The sequence below is a fragment of the Pituophis catenifer genome, unplaced genomic scaffold, assembly GCF_029215685.1.
Source record: "Pituophis catenifer annectens isolate HBS135680 unplaced genomic scaffold, rPitCat1.0.hap2 SCAF_6, whole genome shotgun sequence".
Classification (NCBI taxonomy): domain Eukaryota; kingdom Metazoa; phylum Chordata; class Lepidosauria; order Squamata; family Colubridae; genus Pituophis; species Pituophis catenifer.
The window spans coordinates 25,692,464-25,699,135 of record NW_027256886.1 but is presented as its reverse complement, the minus strand read 5'-3'; the positions used below and the strand labels follow the sequence as shown (position 1 = coordinate 25,699,135).

Here is a 6,672-nt window from a genome sequence, read left to right as displayed (position 1 = left end):
ACACTGAGGAGTGAAGGATCTAGAAGACCATCAACAGAACTGGGAGGTAGAAAGATCTGATTCAGAAGGCCATAGTTCATTCAAAGAGCTTCCTTCCACTGCTCTTTAATTCATTAAACACAAATTCAAGAAAACTTCCCAATCAATTGTGCCTTTGAATTGTCTGCCTGAGGCATTAAATTGTCTTAGCCAGAAACCATTTTTCCATTGCATTGGAAACCAGTTCAGTATAAACCCAACTACTCACCTCCACTTCAAACAGCTGTTAAAATTGATAACAATATGCTATAGATCCAGTGGTAGTATTGAGTTGGAATTAACAGCTAATGTTAATCCCAAATATGCTTTTTCAAAAGGCAACTGGACTCTCTGTTTTTCCTTGGAGACATTTCACTTCTCATCCAAGAAGTTTCTTCAGTTCTGAAGAAGTTCTGGAGAACTGCAGAAGATTCTTGGATGAGAAGTGAAACATCTTCAAGGAAAAACAAAGAAAACCATGACCTGCATGACTGAGAATCTCCATAGACATTCAGCTACAATTAGGAATAGATAAACCATCTGTCAAGCTCTCCCACAGCTTAATGACAGGCAAAAATTCCAGACATGTGGATCCTTTTTCCTCTTCTCTTACATGCACCCAACATGACTTTAGTCAGAAAATGCTGATCATGCAGAGACAATAAACAAAAAGAATGTTGGAGCATTCCTTTTTCATACCAGTGATATGGCTAACAAGAAATTCAACCACATCTGCAGCTTTGGATAAACATTTTCACTTTTAACAAATACAAATTAACTATTGGAGCTAGTGAAATTGTTACAAAGATGAACCTTACAGTACTGACTATATTTTAAAGAAGAGGAAGGTCTTTTTGTATAATTCTAATCTAATTAGTATCTTTTTGTATAATGCTAGTCAAAATAAGATGCTTTTTTCACACATTGGAATATTACATCAGCCTTATATTGCATAGTGCGCAAACCAGACAATTCTGCTTTCTGGAATTCATCGTGTGAAATGATATCCTTAATTTAGTCCAGTTTTCTGGAGCATCATAATATTAGCTTTGAATAATAGAGCCATGGTGCTTTAAACTGATAGGTAGAATCTGAACAAAATTAGGCCAACAATGCCTACAGTTATGACTTGAAGTAGTGTGTGTATACTGTTGAGGTGAACAAAAAAAATGAGTCCTCTCATAATGCTCTTTGGAAGAATGCCTTTGAATTTCTGACTTGATAAACAGATGTGCAAGCCCACAACTGCCAGACTGTTCTCCATTGAATATACATGAACAGCTGCTGAGAAACATATGTCACTCCTATTTCAAAATTAAGAGGAAGCTGAAAAGGTGCACTTGCAAATGCATAATAACAGCCATCTATCATGTCCACAACCACCACAATCATCATAATTATTAAGTTTAGAAATTATTTAAGTGTTCATTAAAGAAACTTTATCTAATATAGCCTCAAATGGGGACCAATCAGATGTCTTTTAAGTATATATCTCTGTCTACCATATAGCTTCCCCTTATGGATTGAATGCAATATCATAAGCCAAATAGAAAAGAGCAGTGGTTTGCATGTCGAAGCTTATGCCTACATTTTGGCATCATTACAATTAAGATCACCTATGATTAGAAACACCATAATACTGAGACAACATCTGAAAGATTTTTTTTTCTAAATTGAGAACTAGGGTTAAATGAATCTATCCTTTTAGGCATTTTTTTTTTTTTTTTTGCTTTTTAATTATATGATCTGTACCAGAGGCAACATCTGTATTACATTGACTGAAGGTTTACAAATAGCTTTCAAATTACTGAGTTTTTTACACCAATTTGCCAAAGTTAATACATATATTACATTTTGACCGTTATTTTTACTATGTTTTCTCCAATGTATTTTTTTCTTTCCCTGGTAAATTACATCATGACATTTGAATAAATGAAAATTTCAAAGAACTATATTCTGCTTTGCATTCTCATTTGTAAAAATGCATTGTTGGAGTATTTTGGAGAACCATCCAAAAGGATGGTTCAAGTTGGCGGTTTACAACTATTGGAAGGCTAGTCAGACCACACATCAACCTCCCCAACTGAGATATAAGTTGTTCTATTTGTCACCCAGGACAGATCCACTTGTCAATCTCTCATGCTTTCTTATTTCCTCTGCTGCTGATAAATGTCAGTCTCATCTTGCTGGCTCAGCATCAAACCTATACAGTATGTTCACTCTTCTATTATCTATTTCTATCATTTTCCTTATCTACCACATCATGTAAAGATTTTGATTGGTCCTTCTTCATTGACAACTCTTCTTCCTGGGCAGTCACAGTTCCAGCATCTCTGACTGCTATATAAGCAGTGTACAGTTTTTTAGTTAAGATCTCAATGCATTTATTCTTACATTTAGAATAAATATGAATATCCATACACATGTACACATATACATACTAGTGCCAATTTTTCCACATCATAACCAAGTTCCTCATTTCATGAAGGGTCAAAGTTGCATGCTGAAATCGGAAGGAATGCCTTTACCATTTATTTATGGTATGGATAATATCATTATACCATAAGAACTGTGGTGGCCAGTGGTTAGAATGCAGTACTGCAGGCTACTTCTGCTGACTGACTGCAATTTGGCAGTTTGAATCTCACCAGGCTCAAAGTTGGCTCAGCCTTCCATCCTTCCAAGGTCGGTAAAATGAGGGCCCAGATTGTTGGGGGCAATATGCTGACTCTGTAAACCACTTAGAGAGGGCTGTAAAGCAGTATATAAGTCTAAGTGCTATTGCTATTATCTTTTCTTCTCTTTCCTAGCCTCTGTCATTGCCTGCTTGAGCTGAAGCAGAGATGTGCAACTTTGTAGTAGAGGAAGGTACCACTCATACACTAACTCTCATGGTATTCTGTGAAGCAGAGGAAAGGGCAGCTGACAAAAGATTACAGATAGTCCTCGACTTACAACAGTTCCTTTAGTGACTGTTGGAAGTTACAATGGCACTAAAAAAAGTGACTGCTGACCATTTTTCACACTTACGACCATGGCAGCATCCCCGTGGTCACGTGATCAAAATTCAGATGCTTGGCAACTAACTCATATTTATGACAGTTGCAGTGTCCCAGGGTCACGTGATTGTTGCGGCCTTCTAACAAGCAAAGTCAATGGGGAAGCCAGATTCACTTAACAACCATGTTACTAACGTAACAACTACAATGACTCACTTAACCATTGTGGCAAGAAAGGTCGTAAAATGGGGCAAAGCTCCCTTAACAAATGTTTCACTTAGCAACAGATATTTTGGGCTCCATTGTGAGGACTATCTGTACATTGTTGCTTCCCCATTTCTGTGATAATAGCCAACAGTCGTCTATGAGGCTAGCATGTGCTGTTGAAATCAAGCAGCATTTTAAACTGCCTAGATTAAACCCCAGAATCTCCCAGCATGCTTTTTTAAAAAAACAAAAATCCAAGCCAAGGGTAGGACACAACAACAACTAGGTTGTCTGATGTTGAACCCATGATAAGAAGCCTGAGAAAGGAAGAATCAAAGCAAACAGATGACAAAAGCTCCAAAGGTCCAAATATGGGTAACATGTAGGACACCTGAGGCTTTTAGTGTTTCATAGCAGCAACGAATGGTTGGCTGTGTGTCATTTGCCCTTTTTCCAAAAAGAGAATAAAAATAAAGAGAGAGATGTCCAAAACATGAACTTCTCTGGCATGAAGAGCTCCACTTGACTGTAAAGCCATGGGAACACCAAGGAGCAGAGAGAATAGCAAAGGACTAGGGTATACCATGGCAAGACCAATGGGAGAGATGAAAGAAGTGCCATCCTTCCGAAGTGGGTAAAAAGAGGACTCAGATTGTTGGGGGCAATATGCTGATTCTGTAAACCGCTTAGAGAGGGCTGTAAAGCACTGTGAAGTGGTATATAGGGCTAAGTGCTAAGTGCTACCTTCCCAACAACCATCAATGCAGGGTTCATTGCCTCCATACAGTGACTTGAAAAATGAAGGGCAAAAACACCACTTTGCTGTGGAGCACAAAAGCCTATAAGATGATTCTGCAGTGGGATACTTGCAGAAGTTTGTGGATAGCCAGGCTCTTAAAATAAAGGATGAGGCATGCTTGCAGTGGAGCAAGGCACCATATGGTTTAGTCTAGGTTCAAATTCAAAATGAAATCTCTGCAAAGCAGGGGTGAAATCCAGCAGGTTCTAACAGGTTCTGGAGAACTGGTGGCGGAAATTTCGAGTATTTCGGAGAACCGGCAAATACCACCTCTGGCTGGCCCCCGATTGGGGTGGGAATGGAGATTTTGCAGTATCCTTCCCCCAGGAGGGGAGGGAATGGAGATTTTGCAGTATCCTTCCCCTGCCATGCCCACCAAGCCACGCCCACAGAACCAGTAGGGAAAAAAATTGGATTTCACCCCTGCTGCAAAGTGCAGATCAGAACTAAACTGACCAATCAAAAGAAATGTCCAGTTAACTTGTATGTTTTGTCGGCCCACTTGTCCACTATTTGCATTTGATTTGAAGGTGATGTTGGGTAAGGGAAAGCAATCCAGTATCCTCCCAGGACAGGTCTTTTGGATAGCATGTCAAAAACCTTTTACACGGATTCCTGCCAACAGCAGTGAATGGGTTAATTGAAATCTCAGACCTCTAGAAGTTATGGAGTTCGAAGTTTGAGAACTCTCAAGAGAAGTTTTGAACACCGTATGTATATCCTCATGTGGGAGGGACATATCCCCTCCCACAAAACACAGAGGCACATATATGCATACAATGTAAGAATTACGGAAATCAATCAGTGAAGGGAACTGTGTGTGAAATTCTCTCTGTGTGAAATTCTCTTCACACACTCCCGGTGCAACGCCCTGACCACACTGAGCTGTGCCTCAAGTAATTGTTCCCATGAGGACCCCGAAAATGTGAACAAGCTGTTTGCTTTCTGGCGGGGAGGGCCTCTGGAAATGCGGGCCTTTTATCAAAGAGGAAAGCGCTGCTTCCATCGAATAAATTCCTTGTGTGTCCAATCACACTTGACCAATAAAAATTGACTATTAATAAACGCAGAAAAAAAAAAAAACCACTACTGAAACTTTCGTTCCCCCACCATTCGAAAAAACGTAAAACTTTGCAAAGGCGTCTCTTCAAACCGAGGGAATCGTTCCCGATTTTTATCTCCTTTTTTTTCTACGTCCTCTTGAGAGTGCAGAGCGAGGGAAGCTGAGGGAAGCGCGCTGATGGATACCTTGGCTCCGGGCGCTGAGAAGGCGAAGCTTGAGGCGCACGCGTGTCCTTCCACGCAGCGATTTCATTACCGGTGGGCTCCGGCGGCGGGGAAGAAGACCGTGGAGGTTGGAAGGCAGAGGCCGTATCACGAGCTGGGAGGAGCGGCGGGGCGGGGGAAAGAACGCGAGGTGGCCAGAAGGGGGTCTCCTAGGAGGGAATGGGGCGGGTGGAGTGAGCTAGATGGGAAAGAAGCGGGCAACGTCCTTTGCTATAAATCCAGAACTAACACCGGACAAGTCCAAGCCTCATGACACTCCCTTCGAGTTACCCAGGGGACTGGGTTGAGGCTGAGCCTCCGCCTTCTAGCAATAGTAACACCAGCGAGCTCAGAAGGCGAAGAGAAGGGCTCGTAGCGGGCAGAGAGACCGAACTAAAGGGAGAAGAGGGAAAGCGCCACCAATCCGTAGGTGTACCACCGCGGCCACCTCCTCGCCCTACGACACACGCGCGGAGGCGCTCCTGTAAGTTTCTTTCCCCTCCACTCTTTTCAGCGCTATTTCAGTTTTCTTAACACCCCGCGCCTATATCTGTAGGATCAGGTAAGGTTGTGGAAAGGTCTGAGTAACTTGGGGGATACTGATGTTGCAACACCGATGAGCGGAGGCTGCTCCTGCGAGATGCAGATGCGGTAGTAATACTAGGAGTTGGGTATTGTTATTTCCTCCTCTCCAGTTCTTTGCTTTAAAAAAATCAGACAGTTGCAATCAAAATCCAGCAACTCGATTTCTGAATTTCGTAGTAGTTGGCTAAACTTGAGTATTGTATTGGATCATAATTCTGGAATACTTAAAATTTAAAGACTTTCGAGATATTTAACTTGCTGCCATATTTAAAGTTATTTATATTGTTTCTAGGATAAAGTATTCCTTTTACGATTTATTATTATTTACACTGCTACTTCTTTTTCTGGTGAAGCGCAATACAAAATGTATCTTTCAAGGTGCATATGTACTTCATTATATAAGCACTTTTTGGGAGGTTGTAGAATAGAATAGAATAGAATAGAACAGAACAGAACAGAACAGAACAGAACAGAATAGAATAGAATTTTTATTGGCCAAGTGTGATTGGACACACAAGGAATTTGTCTTGGTGCATATGCTCTCAGTGTACATAAAATAAAAGATACGCTCATCAAGAATCATAAGGTAATGATAGTCATAGGTTACAAATAAGCAATCAGGAAACAATATCAATATAAATCGTAAGGATACCAGCAACAAAGTTACAGTCATGCAGTCATAAGTGGGAGGAGATGGGTGATGGGAACGATGCGAAGATGAGAAGATTAATAGTAGTGCAAACTTAGTAAATAGTTTGACTTAGTAAATAGTGTTGAGGGAATTATTTGTTTAGCAGA

The 6,672-nt window shown here is 40.7% G+C and overlaps 1 protein-coding gene across 1 annotated transcript in view; it reads left to right on the top strand.

Annotated features, from left to right (window-relative positions):
- Positions 1–5,653: 5,653 nt before the first annotated feature.
- AGTR1 (angiotensin II receptor type 1) overlaps positions 5,654–6,672 on the top strand; it is a 42,612-nt gene continuing 41,593 nt past the window's right edge. The window contains exon 1 of the mRNA XM_070946372.1: positions 5,654–5,773. The gene's annotated coding sequence lies outside the window, so the exon portion shown is untranslated. The remainder of the gene's footprint in view (positions 5,774–6,672) is intronic.